This window comes from Spea bombifrons, chromosome 3 (assembly GCF_027358695.1).
Source record: "Spea bombifrons isolate aSpeBom1 chromosome 3, aSpeBom1.2.pri, whole genome shotgun sequence".
Lineage (NCBI taxonomy): Eukaryota > Metazoa > Chordata > Amphibia > Anura > Pelobatidae > Spea > Spea bombifrons.
Genome location: NC_071089.1, coordinates 120,387,935 through 120,406,554, shown reverse-complemented (window position 1 = coordinate 120,406,554; position 18,620 = coordinate 120,387,935). Strand labels below are relative to the sequence as shown.

At 40.6% G+C, this 18,620-nt stretch overlaps 14 non-coding genes across 14 annotated transcripts; 7 read left to right on the top strand and 7 right to left on the bottom strand.

The window, feature by feature from the left end:
• Positions 1-2,704: 2,704 nt before the first annotated feature.
• TRNAN-GUU (transfer RNA asparagine (anticodon GUU)) lies at positions 2,705-2,778 on the top strand. Its single transcript has one exon. It is a non-coding gene; the product is annotated as a tRNA-Asn (tRNA).
• Positions 2,779-3,928: 1,150 nt separating this feature from the next.
• TRNAN-GUU (transfer RNA asparagine (anticodon GUU)) lies at positions 3,929-4,002 on the top strand. The gene has a single exon. It is a non-coding gene; the product is annotated as a tRNA-Asn (tRNA).
• Positions 4,003-5,177: 1,175 nt separating this feature from the next.
• On the top strand, positions 5,178-5,251 carry TRNAN-GUU (transfer RNA asparagine (anticodon GUU)). The gene has a single exon. It is a non-coding gene; the product is annotated as a tRNA-Asn (tRNA).
• Positions 5,252-7,106: 1,855 nt separating this feature from the next.
• TRNAL-CAA (transfer RNA leucine (anticodon CAA)) lies at positions 7,107-7,178 on the bottom strand. The gene has a single exon. It is a non-coding gene; the product is annotated as a tRNA-Leu (tRNA).
• A 496-nt stretch (positions 7,179-7,674) lies between these two features.
• Positions 7,675-7,748, top strand: TRNAN-GUU (transfer RNA asparagine (anticodon GUU)). Its single transcript has one exon. It is a non-coding gene; the product is annotated as a tRNA-Asn (tRNA).
• A 1,336-nt stretch (positions 7,749-9,084) lies between these two features.
• On the top strand, positions 9,085-9,158 carry TRNAN-GUU (transfer RNA asparagine (anticodon GUU)). Its single transcript has one exon. It is a non-coding gene; the product is annotated as a tRNA-Asn (tRNA).
• Positions 9,159-10,169: 1,011 nt separating this feature from the next.
• TRNAN-GUU (transfer RNA asparagine (anticodon GUU)) lies at positions 10,170-10,243 on the top strand. The gene has a single exon. It is a non-coding gene; the product is annotated as a tRNA-Asn (tRNA).
• A 1,174-nt stretch (positions 10,244-11,417) lies between these two features.
• Positions 11,418-11,491, top strand: TRNAN-GUU (transfer RNA asparagine (anticodon GUU)). The gene has a single exon. It is a non-coding gene; the product is annotated as a tRNA-Asn (tRNA).
• Positions 11,492-13,563: 2,072 nt separating this feature from the next.
• On the bottom strand, positions 13,564-13,635 carry TRNAE-UUC (transfer RNA glutamic acid (anticodon UUC)). The gene has a single exon. It is a non-coding gene; the product is annotated as a tRNA-Glu (tRNA).
• Positions 13,636-13,938: 303 nt separating this feature from the next.
• On the bottom strand, positions 13,939-14,024 carry TRNAY-GUA (transfer RNA tyrosine (anticodon GUA)). The gene is given in 2 exon segments: positions 13,939-13,974; positions 13,988-14,024. It is a non-coding gene; the product is annotated as a tRNA-Tyr (tRNA).
• Positions 14,025-14,188: 164 nt separating this feature from the next.
• TRNAG-UCC (transfer RNA glycine (anticodon UCC)) lies at positions 14,189-14,260 on the bottom strand. Its single transcript has one exon. It is a non-coding gene; the product is annotated as a tRNA-Gly (tRNA).
• Positions 14,261-16,096: 1,836 nt separating this feature from the next.
• TRNAE-UUC (transfer RNA glutamic acid (anticodon UUC)) lies at positions 16,097-16,168 on the bottom strand. Its single transcript has one exon. It is a non-coding gene; the product is annotated as a tRNA-Glu (tRNA).
• A 303-nt stretch (positions 16,169-16,471) lies between these two features.
• TRNAY-GUA (transfer RNA tyrosine (anticodon GUA)) lies at positions 16,472-16,557 on the bottom strand. The gene is given in 2 exon segments: positions 16,472-16,507; positions 16,521-16,557. It is a non-coding gene; the product is annotated as a tRNA-Tyr (tRNA).
• Positions 16,558-16,720: 163 nt separating this feature from the next.
• On the bottom strand, positions 16,721-16,792 carry TRNAG-UCC (transfer RNA glycine (anticodon UCC)). The gene has a single exon. It is a non-coding gene; the product is annotated as a tRNA-Gly (tRNA).
• Positions 16,793-18,620: the final 1,828 nt, after the last annotated feature.

Here is an 18,620-nt window from a genome sequence, read left to right as displayed (position 1 = left end):
CCATCGACCTCTGGGTCATGGGCCCAGCACGCTTCCGCTGCGCCACTCTGCTTTCTGTAAAGCTGTTTGTCCGAGGGGAGAATGCTGTTTTAATGCAATATCATCAATGACAGAAGTTATTAACCCTATGTAAAAACGACATCTAGCAGAGGATGGTTTCGATCCATCGACCTCTGGGTTATGGGCCCAGCACGCTTCCGCTGCGCCACTCTGCTTTTCATGGTGTTTTCTTCACAAATGATAAAACACATTAATTCCTGACTTTTTTTTCTCCAAATCTCTTCTTCAAGCTTCGAAAGTGCCAACTTTTTGCCACTTTCTTCCCAAATGATAAAAAACCATGAATATCTGACTTTTTTTTCCAAATCTCTTCTTCAAGATTCGTAAAGACAATTTAGGAGTACAAGTTCTCACCATCATGAAATAATGTATAAACAGTTGAGATACAACTGTCAATTCTTCTGCTATGGTCACTAAGCCCTCTGGAATGCTGAAGGTTTAAAGTCATAATCCTCACTGCTTCTCTGAAAACACTCACAAGTGGTTGTCTCTGTGGCGCAATCGGTTAGTGCGTTCGGCTGTTAACCGAAAGGTTGGTGGTTCAAGCCCACCCAGGGATGAGTGGGATTTTTTCCTGAAAACTTTCATTCCTGTCTTTGCAACACCAATGACCTAATGATTACATTGAAAGACAGAAATGCAAAATCCTTAAAGCTTTCCAACATTAAGCTAAATCTTCTTATTCCACTTGTGGAAAGTTATTTTCCAGACAAAGCATGCCAATCCTTCCATGAAAAAACACTGGAAAATCTTCTTGGCATAGTGCCAATTTTGGAATGCTTAGATTATTATTATTAATTTTTTGTTTTTTAACTTAGGCCACGTCTACAATACTACATGTTGTTAATAATTCGGGCAGCCGTTACCAAAATAGTGGCTGGCAAGGGGAGAATGCCGTTTTCATACAATATCATAAATGACACAAGTTGTTAACCCTACGTGCCAAATAATCTTATGCAACGCCAGTTGTGCTTAAACAGAAAAGTGACATTATAAAAACAAAATTTGCAGAGCATGGTTTCGATCCATCGACCTCTGGGTTATGGGCCCAGCACACTTCCGCTGCGCCACTCTGCTTTTCGTATAGTGGCTTGTCCGAGGGGAGAATGCTGTTTTAATGCAATATCATCAATGACAGAAGTTATTAACCCTATGTAAAAATGACATCTAGCAGAGGATGGTTTCGATCCATCGACCTCTGGGTTATGGGCCCAGCACGCTTCCGCTGCGCCACTCTGCTTTCTGTAAAGCTGCTTGTCCGAGGGGAGAATGCTGTTTTCATGCAATATCATCAATGACAGAAGTTATTAACCCTATGTAAAAATGACATCTAGCAGAGGATGGTTTCGATCCATCGACCTCTGGTCGCTTCCGCTGCGCCACTCTGCTTTTCATGGTGCTTTCTTCACAAATGATAAAACACATTAATTCCTGACTTTTTTTTTCTCCAAATCTCTTCTTCAAGCTTCGAAAGTGCCAACTTTTTGCCACTTTCTTCCCAAGTGATAAAAAACCATGAATATCTGACTTTTTTTTCCAAATCTCTTCTTCAAGATTCGTAAAGACAATTTAGGAGTACAAGTTCTCACCATCATGAAATAATGTAGAAACAGTTGAGATACAACTGTCAATTCTTCTGCTATGGTCACTAAGCCATCTGGAATGCTGAAGGTTTAAAGTCATAATCCTCACTGCTTCTCTGAAAACAGTCACAAGTGGTTGTCTCTGTGGCGCAATCGGTTAGTGCGTTCGGCTGTTAACCGAAAGGTTGGTGGTTCAAGCCCACCCAGGGACGAGTGGGATGTTTTCCTGAAAACTTTCATTCCTGTGTTTGCAACACCAATGACCTAATGATTACATTGAAAGACAGAAATGCAAAATCCTTAAAGCTTTCCAACATTAAGCTAAATCTTCTTATTCCACTTGTGGAAAGTTATTTTCCAGACAAAGCATGCCAATCCTTCCATGAAAAAACACAGGAAAAACTTCTTGGCATAGTGCCAATTTTGGAATGCTTAGATTATTATTATTAATTTTTTGTTTTTTAACTTAGGCCACGTCTACAATACTACATGTTGTTAATAATTCGGGCAGCCGTTACCAAAATAGTGGCTGGCAAGGGGAGAATGCCGTTTTCATACAATATCATAAATGACACAAGTTGTTAACCCTACGTGCCAATTAATCTTATGCAACGCCAGTTGTGCTTAAACAGAAAAGTGACATTATAAAAACAAAATTAGCAGAGGATGGTTTCGATCCATCGACCTCTGGGTTATGGGCCCAGCACGCTTCCGCTGCGCCACTCTGCTTTTCATGGTGCTTTCTTCACAAATGATAAAACACATTAATTCCTGACTTTTTTTTCTCCAAATCTCTTCTTCAAGCTTCGAAAGTGCCAACTTTTTGCCACTTTCTTCCCAAATGATAAAAAACCATGAATATCTGACTTTTTTTTTCCAAATCTCTTCTTCAAGATTCGTAAAGACAATTTAGGAGTACAAGTTCTCACCATCATGAAATAATGTATAAACAGTTGAGATACAACTGTCAATTCTTCTGCTATGGTCACTAAGCCCTCTGGAATGCTGAAGGTTTAAAGTCATAATCCTCACTGCTTCTCTGAAAACAGTCACAAGTGGTTGTCTCTGTGGCGCAATCGGTTAGCGCGTTCGGCTGTTAACCGAAAGGTTGGTGGTTCAAGCCCACCCAGGGACGAGTGGGATGTTTTCCTGAAAACTTTCATTCCTGTGTTTGCAACACCAATGACCTAATGATTACATTGAAAGACAGAAATGCAAAATCCTTAAAGCTTTCCAACATTAAGCTAAATCTTCTTATTCCACTTGTGGCCAATCCTTCCATGAAAAAACACAGGAAAAACTTCTTGGCATAGTGCCAATTTTGGAATGCTTAGATTATTATTATTAATTTTTTGTTTTTTAACTTAGACCACGTCTACAATACTACATGTTGTTAATAATTCGGGCAGCCGTTACCAAAATAGTGGCTGGCAAGGGGAGAATGCCGTTTTCATACAATATCATAAATGACACAAGTTGTTAACCCTACGTGCCAATTAATCTTATGCAACGCCAGTTGTGCTTAAACAGAAAAGTGACATTATAAAAACAAAATTAGCAGAGGATGGCTTCGATCCATCGACCTCTGGGTTATGGGACCAGCAAGCTTCCGCTGCGCCACTCTGCTTTCCATATAGCAGCTTGTCCGAGGGGAGAATGCTGTTTTAATGCAATATCATCAATGACAGAAGTTATTAACCCTATGTAAAAATGACATCTAGCAGAGGATGGTTTCGATCCATCGACCTCTGGGTTATGGGCACAGCACGCTTCCGCTGCGCCACTCTGCTTTTCATATAATGGTATGTCCGATGGGAGAATGCTGTTTTAATGCAATATCATCAATGACAGAAGTTATTAACCCTATGTAAAAATGACATCTAGCAGAGGATGGTTTCGATCCATCGACCTCTGGGTTATGGGCCCAGCACGCTTCCGCTGCGCCACTCTGCTTTTCATGGTGTTTTCTTCACAAATGATAAAACACATTAATTTCTAGACTTTTTTTTCTCCAAATCTCTTCTTCAAGCTTCGAAAGTGCCAACTTTTTGCCACTTTCTTCCCAAATGATAAAAAACCATGAATATCTGACTTTTTTTTCCAAATCTCTTCTTCAAGATTCGTAAAGACAATTTAGGAGTACAAGTTCTCACCATCATGAAATAATGTATAAACAGTTGAGATACAACTGTCAATTCTTCTGCTGTGGTCACTAAGCCCTCTGGAATGCTGAAGGTTTAAAGTCATAATCCTCACTGCTTCTCTGAAAACAGTCACAAGTGGTTGTCTCTGTGGCGCAATCGGTTAGCGCGTTCGGCTGTTAACCGAAAGGTTGGTGGTTCAAGCCCACCCAGGGACGAGTGGGATGTTTTCCTGAAAACTTTCATTCCTGTGTTTGCAACACCAATGACCTAATGATTACATTGAAAGACAGAAATGCAAAATCTTTAAAGCTTTCCAACATTAAGCTAAATCTTCTTATTCCACTTGTGGAAAGTTATTTTCCAGACAAAGCATGCCAATCCTTCCATGAAAAAACACAGGAAAAACTTCTTGGCATAGTGCCAATTTTGGAATGCTTAGATTATTATTATTAATTTTTTGTTTTTTAACTTAGGCCACGTCTACAATACTACATGTTGTTAATAATTCGGGCAGCCGTTACCAAAATAGTGGCTGGCAAGGGGAGAATGCCGTTTTCATACAATATCATAAATGACACAAGTTGTTAACCCTACGTGCCAATTAATCTTATGCAACGCCAGTTGTGCTTAAACAGAAAAGTGACATTATAAAAACAAAATTAGCAGAGGATGGTTTCGATCCATCGACCTCTGGGTCATGGGCCCAGCACGCTTCCGCTGCGCCACTCTGCTTTTCACATAATGGTATGTCCGATGGGAGAATGCTGTTTTAATGCAATATCATCAATGACAGAAGTTATTAACCCTATGTAAAAATGACATCTAGCAGAGGATGGTTTCGATCCATCGATCTCTGGGTTATGGGCCCAGCACGCTTCCGCTGCGCCACTCTGCTTTCTGTAAAGCTGTTTGTCCGAGGGGAGAATGCTGTTTTCATGCAATATCATCAATGACAGAAGTTATTAACCCTATGTAAAAATGACATCTAGCAGAGGATGGTTTCGATCCATCGACCTCTGGGTTATGGGCCCAGCACGCTTCCGCTGCGCCACTCTGCTTTTCATGGTGCTTTCTTCACAAATGATAAAACACATTAATTCCTGACTTTTTTTTCTCCAAATCTCTTCTTCAAGCTTCGAAAGTGCCAACTTTTTGCCACTTTCTTCCCAAATGATAAAAAACCATGAATATCTGACTTTTTTTTTCCAAATCTCTTCTTCAAGATTCGTAAAGACAATTTAGGAGTACAAGTTCTCACCATCATGAAATAATGTATAAACAGTTGAGATACAACTGTCAATTCTTCTGCTATGGTCACTAAGCCCTCTGGAATGCTGAAGGTTTAAAGTCATAATCCTCACTGCTTCTCTGCAAACAGTCACAAGTGGTTGTCTCTGTGGCGCAATCGGTTAGCGCGTTCGGCTGTTAACCGAAAGGTTGGTGGTTCAATCCCACCCAGGGACGAGTGGGATGTTTTCCTGAAAACTTTCATTCCTGTGTTTGCAACACCAATGACCTAATGATTACATTGAAAGACAGAAATGCAAAATCCTTAAAGCTTTCCAACATTAAGCTAAATCTTCTTATTCCACTTGTGGAAAGTTATTTTCCAGACAAAGCATGCCAATCCTTCCATGAAAAAACACAGGAAAAACTTCTTGGCATAGTGCCAATTTTGGAATGCTTAGATTATTATTATTAATTTTTTGTTTTTTAACTTAGGCCACGTCTACAATACTACATGTTGTTAATAATTCGGGCAGCCGTTACCAAAATAGTGGCTGGCAAGGGGAGAATGCCGTTTTCATACAATATCATAAATGACACAAGTTGTTAACCCTACGTGCCAATTAATCTTATGCAACGCCAGTTGTGCTTAAACAGAAAAGTGACATTATAAAAACAAAATTAGCAGAGGATGGTTTCGATCCATCGACCTCTGGGTTATGGGCCCAGCACGCTTCCGCTGCGCCACTCTGCTTTCCATATAGCAGCTTGTCCGAGGGGAGAATGCTGTTTTAATGCAATATCATCAATGACAGAAGTTATTAACCCTATGTAAAAATGACATCTAGCAGAGGATGGTTTCGATCCATCGACCTCTGGGTTATGGGCCCAGCACGCTTCCGCTGTGCCACTCTGCTTTCTGTAAAGCTGTTTGTCCGAGGGGAGAATGCTGTTTTCATGCAATATCATCAATGACAGAAGTTATTAACCCTATGTAAAAATGACATCTAGCAGAGGATGGTTTCAATCCATCGACCTCTGGGTTATGGGCCCAGCACGCATCCGCTGCGCCACTCTGCTTTTCATGGTGCTTTCTTTACAAATGATAAAACACATTAATTCCTGACTTTTTTTTCTCCAAATCTCTTCTTCAAGCTTCGAAAGTGCCAACTTTTTGCCACTTTCTTCCCAAATGATAAAAAACCATGAATATCTGACTTTTTTTTCCAAATCTCTTCTTCAAGATTCGTAAAGACAATTTAGGAGTACAAGTTCTCACCATCATGAAATAATGTAGAAACAGTTGAGATACAACTGTCAATTCTTCTGCTATGGTCACTAAGCCCTCTGGAATGCTGAAGGTTTAAAGTCATAATCCTCACTGCTTCTCTGAAAACAGTCACAAGTGGTTGTCTCTGTGGCGCAATTGGTTAGTGCGTTCGGCTGTTAACCGAAAGGTTGGTGGTTCAAGCCCACCCAGGGACGAGTGGGATTTTTTCCTGAAAACTTTCATTCCTGTCTTTGCAACACCAACGAGCTAATGATTACATTGAAAGACAGAAATGCAAAATCCTTAAAGCTTTCCAACATTAAGCTAAATCTTCTTATTCCACTTGTGGAAAGTTATTTTCCAGACAAAGCATGCCAATCCTTCCATGAAAAAACACAGGAAAAACTTCTTGGCATAGTGCCAATTTTGGAATGCTTAGATTATTATTATTAATTTTTTGTTTTTTAACTTAGGCCACGTCTACAATACTACATGTTGTTAATAATTCGGCAGCCGTTACCAAAATAGTGGCTGGCAAGGGGAGAATGCCGTTTTCATACAATATCATAAATGACACAAGTTGTTAACCCTACGTGCCAATTAATCTTATGCAACGCCAGTTGTGCTTAAACAGAAAAGTGACATTCTAAAAACAAAATTAGCAGAGGATGGTTTCGATCCATCGACCTCTGGGTTATGGGCCCAGCACGCTTCCGCTGCGCCACTCTGTTTTCTGTAAAGCTCTTTGTCCGAGGGGAGAATGCTGTTTTAATGCAATATCATCAATGACAGAAGTTATTAACCCTATGTAAAAATGACATCTAGCAGAGGATGGTTTCGATCCATCGACCTCTGGGTTTTGGGCCCAGCACGCTTCCGCTGCGCCACTCTGCTTTGTGTAAAGCTGTTTGTCTGAGGGGAGAATGCTGTTTTCATGCAATATCATCAATGACAGAAGTTATTAACCCTATGTAAAAACGACATCGAGCAGAGGATGGTTTCGATCCATCGAACTCTGGGTTATGGGCCCATCACACGCTTCCGCTGCACCACTCTGTTTTTCGTGGCACTTTCTCCACAAATGGTAAAACACATTAATTCCTGACTTTTTTTTCTCCAAATCTCTTCTTCAAGCTTCGAAAGTGCCAACTTTTTGCCACTTTCTTCCCAAATGATAAAAAACCATGAATATCTGACTTTTTTTTCCAAATCTCTTCTTCAAGATTCGTAAAGACAATTTAGGAGTACAAGTTCTCACCATCATGAAATAATGTATAAACAGTTGAGATACAACTGTCAATTCTTCTGCTATGGTCACTAAGCCCTCTGGAATGCTGAAGGTTTAAAGTCATAATCCTCACTGCTTCTCTGAAAACAGTCACAAGTGGTTGTCTCTGTGGCGCAATCGGTTAGCGCGTTCGGCTGTTAACCGAAAGGTTGGTGGTTCAAGCCCACCCAGGGACGAGTGGGATGTTTTCCTGAAAACTTTCATTCCTGTGTTTGCAACACCAATGACCTAATGATTACATTGAAAGACAGAAATGCAAAATCCTTAAAGCTTTCCAACATTAAGCTAAATCTTCTTATTCCACTTGTGGAAAGTTATTTTCCAGACAAAGCATGCCAATCCTTCCATGAAAAAACACAGGAAAAACTTCTTGGCATAGTGCCAATTTTGGAATGCTTAGATTATTATTATTAATTTTTTGTTTTTTAACTTAGGCCACGTCTACAATACTACATGTTGTTAATAATTCGGGCAGCCGTTACCAAAATAGTGGCTGGAAAGGGGAGAATGCCGTTTTCATACAATATCATAAATGACACAAGTTGTTAACCCTACGTGCCAATTAATCTTATGCAACGCCAGTTGTGCTTAAACAGAAAAGTGACATTATAAAAACAAAATTAGCAGAGGATGGTTTCGATCCATCGACCTCTGGGTTATGGGCCCAGCACGCTTCCGCTGCGCCACTCTGCTTTTCTTATAGTGACTTGTCAGAGGGGAGAATGCTGTTTTAATGCAATATCATCAATGACAGAAGTTATTAACCCTATGTAAAAATGACATCTAGCAGAGGATGGTTTCGATCCATCGACCTCTGGGTTATGGGCCCAGCACGCTTCCGCTGCGCCACTCTGCTTTTCACATTTGACTTGTCCGAGGGGAGAATGCTGTTTTAATGCAATATCATCAATGACAGAAGTTATTAACCCTATGTAAAAATGACATCTAGCAGAGGATGGTTTCGATCCATCGACCTCTGGGTTATGGGCCCAGCACGCTTCCGCTGCGCCACTCTCCTTTCTGTAAAGCTGTTTGTCCGAGGGGAGAATGCTGTTTTCATGCAATATCATCAATGACAGAAGTTATTAACCCTATGTAAAAAGGACATCTAGCAGAGGATGGTTTCGATCCATCGACCTCTGGGTTATGGGCCCAGCACGCTTCCGCTGCGCCACTCTGCTTTTCATGATGCTTTATTCACAAATGATAAAACACATTAATTCCTGACTTTTTTTTCTCCAAATCTCTTCTTCAAGCTTCGAAAGTGCCAACTTTTTGCCACTTTCTTCCCAAATGATAAAAAACCATGAATATCTGACTTTTTTTTCCAAATCTCTTCTTCAAGATTCGTAAAGACAATTTAGGAGTACAAGTTCTCACCATCATGAAATAATGTATAAACAGTTGAGATACAACTGTCAATTCTTCTGCTATGGTCACTAAGCCCTCTGGAATGCTGAAGGTTTAAAGTCAAAATCCTCACTGCTTCTCTGAAAACAGTCACAAGTGGTTGTCTCTGTGGCGCAATCGGTTAGCGCGTTCGGCTGTTAACCGAAAGGTTGGTGGTTCAAGCCCACCCAGGGACGAGTGGGATTTTTTCCTGAAAACTTTCATTCCTGTGTTTGCAACACCAATGACCTAATGATTACATTGAAAGACAGAAATGCAAAATCCTTAAAGCTTTCCAACATTAAGCTAAATCTTCTTATTCCACTTGTGGAAAGTTATTTTCCAGACAAAGCATGCCAATCCTTCCATGAAAAAACACAGGAAAAACTTCTTGGCATAGTGCCAATTTTGGAATGCTTAGATTATTATTATTAATTTTTTGTTTTTTAACTTAGGCCACGTCTACAATACTACATGTTGTTAATAATTCGGGCAGCCGTTACCAAAATAGTGGCTGGCAAGGGGAGAATGCCGTTTTCATACAATATCATAAATGACACAAGTTGTTAACCCTACGTGCCAATTAATCTTATGCAACGCCAGTTGTGCTTAAACAGAAAAGTGACATTATAAAAACAAAATTAGCAGAGGATGGTTTCAATCCATCGACCTCTGGGTTATGGGCCCAGCACGCTTCCGCTGCGCCACTCTGCTTTCCATATAGCAGCTTGTCCGAGGGGAGAATGCTGTTTTAATGCAATATCATCAATGACAGAAGTTATTAACCCTATGTAAAAATGACATCTAGCAGAGGATGGTTTCAATCCATCGACCTCTGGGTTATGGGCCCAGCACGCTTCCGCTGCGCCACTCTGCTTTTCATGGTGCTTTCTTCACAAATGATAAAACACATTAATTCCTGACTTTTTTTTCTCCAAATCTCTTCTTCAAGCTTCGAAAGTGCCAACTTTTTGCCACTTTCTTCCCAAATGATAAAAAACCATGAATATCTGACTTTTTTTTCCAAATCTCTTCTTCAAGATTCGTAAAGACAATTTAGGAGTACAAGTTCTCACCATCATGAAATAATGTATAAACAGTTGAGATACAACTGTCAATTCTTCTGCTATGGTCACTAAGCCCTCTGGAATGCTGAAGGTTTAAAGTCAAAATCCTCACTGCTTCTCTGAAAACAGTCACAAGTGGTTGTCTCTGTGGCGCAATCGGTTAGCGCGTTCGGCTGTTAACCGAAAGGTTGGTGGTTCAAGCCCACCCAGGGACGAGTGGGATTTTTTCCTGAAAACTTTCATTCCTGTCTTTGCAACACCAATGACCTAATGATTACATTGAAAGACAGAAATGCAAAATCCTTAAAGCTTTCCAACATTAAGCTAAATCTTCTTATTCCACTTGTGGAAAGTTATTTTCCAGACAAAGCATGCCAATCCTTCAATGAAAAAACACAGGAAAAACTTCTTGGCATAGTGCCAATTTTGGAATGCTTAGATTATTATTATTAATTTTTTGTTTTTTAACTTAGGCCACGTCTACAATACTACATGTTGTTAATAATTCGGGCAGCCGTTACCAAAATAGTGGCTGGCAAGGGGAGAATGCCGTTTTCATACAATATCATAAATGACACAAGTTGTTAACCCTACGTGCCAATTAATCTTATGCAACGCCAGTTGTGCTTAAACAGAAAAGTGACATTATAAAAACAAAATTAGCAGAGGATGGTTTCGATCCATCGATCTCTGGGTTATGGGCCCAGCACGCTTCCGCTGCGCCACTCTGCTTTTCATATAGTGGTTTGTCCGATGGGAGAATGCTGTTTTAATGCAATATCATCAATGACAGAAGTTATTAACCCTATGTAAAAATGACATCTAGCAGAGGATGGTTTCGATCCATCGATCTCTGGGTTATGGGCCCAGCACGCTTCCGCTGCGCCACTCTGCTTTCTGTAAAGCTGTTTGTCCGAGGGGAGAATGCTGTTTTCATGCAATATCATCAATGACAGAAGTTATTAACCCTATGTAAAAATGACATCTAGCAGAGGATGGTTTCGATCCATCGACCTCTGGGTTATGGGCCCAGCACGCTTCCGCTGCGCCACTCTGCTTTTCATGGTGCTTTCTTCACAAATGATAAAACACATTAATTCCTGACTTTTTTTTCTCCAAATCTCTTCTTCAAGCTTCGAAAGTGCCAACTTTTTGCCACTTTCTTCCCAAATGATAAAAAACCATGAATATCTGACTTTTTTTTCCAAATCTCTTCTTCAAGATTCGTAAAGACAATTTAGGAGTACAAGTTCTCACCATCATGAAATAATGTATAAACAGTTGAGATACAACTGTCAATTCTTCTGCTATGGTCACTAAGCCCTCTGGAATGCTGAAGGTTTAAAGTCATAATCCTCACTGCTTCTCTGAAAACAGTCACAAGTGGTTGTCTCTGTGGCGCAATCGGTTAGCGCGTTCGGCTGTTAACCGAAAGGTTGGTGGTTCAAGCCCACCCAGGGACGAGTGGGATGTTTTCCTGAAAACTTTCATTCCTGTGTTTGCAACACCAATGACCTAATGATTACATTGAAAGACAGAAATGCAAAATCCTTAAAGCTTTCCAACATTAAGCTAAATCTTCTTATTCCACTTGTGGAAAGTTATTTTCCAGACAAAGCATGCCAATCCTTCAATGAAAAAACACAGGAAAAACTTCTTGGCATAGTGCCAATTTTGGAATGCTTAGATTATTATTATTAATTTTTTGTTTTTTAACTTAGGCCACGTCTACAATACTACATGTTGTTAATAATTCGGGCAGCCGTTACCAAAATAGTGGCTGGCAAGGGGAGAATGCCGTTTTCATACAATATCATAAATGACACAAGTTGTTAACCCTACGTGCCAATTAATCTTATGCAACGCCAGTTGTGCTTAAACAGAAAAGTGACATTATAAAAACAAAATCTAGCAGAGGATGGTTTCGATCCATCGACCTCTGGGTTATGGGCCCAGCACGCTTCCGCTGCGCCACTCTGCTTTTCATATAGTGACTTGTCCGAGGGGAGAATGCTGTTTTAATGCAATATCATCAATGACAGAAGTTATTAACCCTATGTAAAAATGACATCTAGCAGAGGATGGTTTCGATCCATCGACCTCTGGTCGCTTCCGCTGCGCCACTCTGCTTTTCATATAATGGTATGTCCGATGGGAGAATGCTGTTTTAATGCAATATCATCAATGACAGAAGTTATTAACCCTATGTAAAAATGACATCTAGCAGAGGACGGCTTCGATCCATCGACCTCTGGGTTATGGGCCCAGCACGCTTCCGCTGCACCACTCTGCTTTCTGTAACAATCAGACACGTGAGAAAGGTCCCCGGTTTGAAACTGGATAGAAACGCTTCTTTTCATTATTCCCGTTTAAAATACAGAACCGATGACTTCATCACCAAAGAGGGCAATCTGCTCCTCAGTTTTGTACCAGAAGGTGGTGCTGTTGCCCTAGGTCTTGGCCTAGTCAAGAAAATGGTGGTCAATCTACTGATGTCTTTCTTTCAGGTAAATGACTGGTGCTTCACATACTTTTTGCTTTGTTGCTTTAGTGTATTCCTTTGTTTTTCTTGTTTGCAATTTGGATGTTGAGATGATTTTTCCATGATATGTTTGAACCTGATGCAGAACTCACTCTAACTATAAAATGAAATACCTGGTCAGTATATTGTGGTGCTATCAAATCTATACATATAATGTAATGTTGTTATAATTACAGCTGTTTTGTGATTCGTACGGATAGTTACCTGTAAGTTGTCGGTGGCCAGACTGGGGATAACTAAGCAGCACTGGCAGTTTCAGGAATTCCACCCTGCCTCCAGCAATCATCAGATATAGAAGATATAATACTTGATCCCTTTATGCCCATCTCATGGTGATGGGGCTGCCCTGAGAACAAGAGCAGTATGATCAGGTTTTATCATAAGTTTGTCCTGTGTTATTCACTTTTCCCGCAGTGACAGTTTCTTTTACATAAATAGAATTTTCTGAAGGGATAAATTATACATATTACATATAAAACATATACACTTTATGAAAGGATGTGGACACCCCTCCTAATTATTGAGTTTAGGTATTTCAGCCACATCCATTGCTAACAGGTGTATAAAATCAAGCACATAGTCGACCATCTCCCTAGACAGACATTGGCATTATGTCTCCCTTTTCCTCTTCATCTATCTTTGTTCTCTTTATCTCCCAACCCTTTCTCTTTACCTCTCCCTGTTTGTCCACTTTTTCTTTACCGCTACCTTTTGTCACTTCCTCTCCCATTTTCTTTAATCTATCCTCCTTTTCTTTAATCTCTCCATTTTCATTATCTTTCCTCCTGTTGCATTTTATATAATCTCTCTTATCTATTTCTCCCCTTTCTGATGTTCCTTGACCAGCCCAAAGAGGTAAGGAATCTGGCCCAGTATTTTGAGGTGGATATTCAGGTAAGGTGAGCGCTTTAGATGTTGGGGAATATGATTAATGCTATTTGATTTGACCAACTAGCAAATGGATAGCAACATGGGGTTCCAATAAAAACCAGCTTCCCATACCAGGAGTCGAACCCGGGCCGCCTGGGTGAAAACCAGGAATCCTAACCGCTAGACCATACGTGATACATGTCTATACCTCTGCGCACACCACATGGGATTGTGTATGTGACGGAGCATCCACAGATCCTATAGGAGGTGAACCTTTTTATTTTAAAATACAGTTGTAATGCCTGTCAGTCCGCGGCTGCAGTTGATGAGTTCCTGTTCCAATGATCTTTGTGAGATGCGTCAGAGTTATAGTTTCTTTGGATCTTCCCAGATAAAGTGGTCCTTTTGCTGACCACGGAATTCGCACCTAAAGTCCACTCTTCACTCTGTAGGATCAACCTACCATTTTTTTTCCCGTCTCACAAAAATAAAGAGCATTCCTTCGAGCCGGAATCGAACCAGCGACCTAAGGATGTCTGATTGTTTTCTACAGTCCTCCGCTCTACCAGCTGAGCTATCGAAGGTCATGATTTGGTGGGCTGTCCATGCTGACTGTACCTGGAGCAGCCCCTCCCTCACCAACATGGTATGCATTGTGTTACAAGCTACAGCAAGTTGAAGGGTTAACATTGCAAACGGCTTGAAACTTACTGAATAGACTCGGATGTGTAAAAAAAAAAATAAACGCTGCGTTGGCCGGGAATCGAACACGGATCAACTGCTTGGAAGGCAGCTATGCTCACCACTATACCACCAACGCTGGACAGGGAGATACACTTTAAACCAGAGATGGGAAGGTCTGCGGGAAAAAAAAAACGAAAAAAAACCCCCAAAAAAACATGAGAAAAAAAACCATTTTCCTCCCGTTTTTTTCCAAAGCCATTTTTTGTTTGTGGGAAATGATGTCATATCCCGGCGCTCAGACTCAGCAGCACTCAGAGGATGCTCACTCTCTATGGAGGTTGCGTAACGTTTTCTTTAATTTCATAAAAATGAACCCTGCTGATGATGTCCTGGGAAAGGCTGGGTTTTGAGACCCTTGAGTTTTAAGATAATGTGAGTTAGATCCAGTCTGATATACAACGAAGGTAAAAGAAGTGTGGAACCAGTTTTCACAGAGCCCGATAGATCTGCTACATGGGTGGTTTTAGGAGTTCTGCATATGTAGATGTTATTGTGTCATTTTGCAGCCTTTAGCAGAATTTATTTTTATGTGGAATATGGAATGTTTCATCAGAACATTTAGAAATCTGGCCGAATTTCAGGAAATGTTAAAAATTGTCATCTTCTGCCTTGGTCAGATCCTGTGCTCTGGCCTGGCTTTTTTCTACACTTAAGCTTCTTTAGTGTAGCGGTTAGAGCGTTTGCCTCACGTGAGAAAGGTCCCCGGTTCGAAACTGGGTCGAAACGCTTCTTTTCATTATTCCCATTTAACATACAGAACCGATGACTTCATCACCAAAGAGGGCAATCTGCTCCTCAGTTTTGTACCAGAAGGTGGTGCTGTTGCCCTAGGTCTTGGCCTAGTCAAGAAAATGGTGGTCAATCTACTGATGTCTTTCTTTCAGGTAAATGACTGGTGCTTCACATACTTTTTGCTTTGTTGCTTTAGTGTATTCCTTTGTTTTTCTTGTTTGCAATTTGGATGTTGAGATGATTTTTCCATGATATGTTTGAACCTGATGCAGAACTCACTCTAACTATAAAATGAAATACCTGGTCAGTATATTGTGGTGCTATCAAATCTATACATATAATGTAATGTTGTTATAATTACAGCTGTTTTGTGATTCGTACGGATAGTTACCTGTAAGTTGTCGGTGGCCAGACTGGGGATAACTAAGCAGCACTGGCAGTTTCAGGAATTCCACCCTGCCTCCAGCAATCATCAGATATAGAAGATATAATACTTGATCCCTTTATGCCCATCTCATGGTGATGGGGCTGCCCTGAGAACAAGAGCAGTATGATCAGGTTTTATCATAAGTTTGTCCTGTGTTATTCACTTTTCCCGCAGTGACAGTTTCTTTTACATAAATAGAATTTTCTGAAGGGATAAATTATACATATTACATATAAAACATATACACTTTATGAAAGGATGTGGACACCCCTCCTAATTATTGAGTTTAGGTATTTCAGCCACATCCATTGCTAACAGGTGTATAAAATCAAGCACATAGTCGACCATCTCCCTAGACAGACATTGGCATTATGTCTCCCTTTTCCTCTTCATCTATCTTTGTTCTCTTTATCTCCCAACCCTTTCTCTTTACCTCTCCCTGTTTGTCCACTTTTTCTTTACCGCTACCTTTTGTCACTTCCTCTCCCATTTTCTTTAATCTATCCTCCTTTTCTTTAATCTCTCCATTTTCATTATCTTTCCTCCTGTTGCATTTTATATAATCTCTCTTATCTATTTCTCCCCTTTCTGATGTTCCTTGACCAGCCCAAAGAGGTAAGGAATCTGGCCCAGTATTTTGAGGTGGATATTCAGGTAAGGTGAGCGCTTTAGATGTTGGGGAATATGATTAATGCTATTTGATTTGACCAACTAGCAAATGGATAGCAACATGGGGTTCCAATAAAAACTAGCTTCCCATACCGGGAGTCGAACCCGGGCCGCCTGGGTGAAAACCAGGAATCCTAACCGCTAGACCATATGGGATACATGTCTACACCCCTGCGCACACCACATGGGATTGTGTATGTGACGGAGCATCCACAGATCCTATAGGAGGTGAACCTTTTTATTTTAAAATACAGTTGTAATGCCTGTCAGTCCGCGGCTGCAGTTGATGAGTTCCTGTTCCAATGATCTTTGTGAGATGCGTCAGAGTTATAGTTTCTTTGGATCTTCCCAGATAAAGTGGTCCTTTTGCTGACCACGGAATTCGCACCTAAAGTCCACTCTTCACTCTGTAGGATCAACCTACCATTTTTTTTCCCGTCTCACAAAAATAAAGAGCATTCCTTCGAGCCGGAATCGAACCAGCGACCTAAGGAAGTCTGATTGTTTTCTACAGTCCTCCAATCTACCAGCTGAGCTATCGAAGGTCATGATTTGGTGCGCTGTCCATGCTGACTGTACCTGGAGCAGCCCCTCCCTCACCAACATGGTATGCATTGTGTTACAAGCTACAGCAAGTTGAAGGGTTAACATTGCAAACGGCTTGAAACTTACTGAATAGACTCGGATGTGTAAAAAAAAAATAAACGCTGCGTTGGCCGGGAATCGAACCCGGGTCCACTGCTTGGAAGGCAGCTATGCTCACCACTATACCACCAACGCTGGACAGAGAGATAGTCTTTAAACCAGAGATGGGAAGGTCTGTGGAAAAAAAAAAACGAAAAAAAACCCCCAAAAAAACATGAGAAAAAAAACCATTTTCCTCCCGTTTTTTTCCAAAGCCATTTTTTGTTTGTGGGAAATGATGTCATATCCCGGCGCTCAGACTCAGCAGCACTCAGAGGATGCTCACTCTCTATGGAGGTTGCGTAACGTTTTCTTTAATTTCATAAAAATGAACCCTGCTGATGATGTCCTGGGAAAGGCTGGGTTTTGAGACCCTTGAGTTTTAAGATAATGTGAGTTAGATCCAGTCTGATATACAACGAAGGTAAAAGAAGTGTGGAACCAGTTTTCACAGAGCCCGATAGATCTGCTACATGGGTGGTTTTAGGAGTTCTGCATATGTAGATGTTATTGTGTCATTTTGCAGCCTTTAGCAGAATTTATTTTTATGTGGAATATGGAATGTTTCATCAGAACATTTAGAAATCTGGCCGAATTTCAGGAAATGTTAAAAATTGTCATCTTCTGCCTTGGTCAGATCCTGTGCTCTGGCCTGGCTTCTTTCTACACTTAAGCTTCTTTAGCGTAGCAGTTAGAGCGTTTGCCTCACGTGAGAAAGGTCCCCGGTTCGAAACTGGGTAGAAACGCTTCTTTTCATTATTCCCATTTAACATACAGAACCGATGACTTCATCACCAAAGAGGGCAATCTGCTCCTCAGTTTTGTACCAGAAGGTGGTGCTGTTGCCCTAGGTCTTGGCCTAGTCAAGAAAATGGTGGTCAATCTACTGATGTCTTTCTTTCAGGTAAATGACTGGTGCTTCACATACTTTTTGCTTTGTTGCTTTAGTGTATTCCTTTGTTTTTCTTGTTTGCAATTTGGATGTTGAGATGATTTTTCCATGATATGTTTGAACCGGATGCAGAACTCACTCTAACTATAAAATGAAATACTTGGTCAGTATATTGTGGTGCTATCAAATCTATACATATAATGTAATGTTGTTATAATTACAGCTGTTTTGTGATTCGTACGGATAGTTACCTGTAAGTTGTCGGTGGCCAGACTGGGGATAACTAAGCAGCACTGGCAGTTTCAGGAATTCCACCCTGCCTCCAGCAATCATCAGATATAGAAGATATAATACTTGATCCCTTTATGCCCATCTCATGGTGATGGGGCTGCCCTGAGAACAAGAGCAGTATGATCAGGTTTTATCATAAGTTTGTCCTGTGTTATTCACTTTTCCCGCAGTGACAGTTTCTTTTACATAAATAGAATTTTCTGAAGGGATAAATTATACATATTACATATAAAACATATACACTTTATGAAAGGATGTGGACACCCCTCCTAATTATTGAGTTTAGGTATTTCAGCCACATCCATTGCTAACAGGTGTATAAAATCAAGCACATAGTCGACCATCTCCCAAGACAGACATTGGCATTATGTCTCCCTTTTCCTCTTCATCTATCTTTGTTCTCTTTATCTCCCAACCCTTTCTCTTTACCTCTCCCTGTTTGTCCACTTTTTCTTTACCGCTACCTTTTGTCACTTCCTCTCCCATTTTCTTTAATCTATCCTCCTTTTCTTTAATCTCTCCATTTTCATTATCTTTCCTCCTGTTGCATTTTATATAATCTCTCTTATCTATTTCTCCCCTTTCTGATGTTCCTTGACCAGCCCAAAGAGGTAAGGAATCTGGCCCAGTATTTTGAGGTGGATATTCAGGTAAGGTGAGCGCTTTAGATGTTGGGGAATATGATTAATGCTATTTGATTTGACCAACTAGCAAATGGATAGCAACATGGGGTTCCAATAA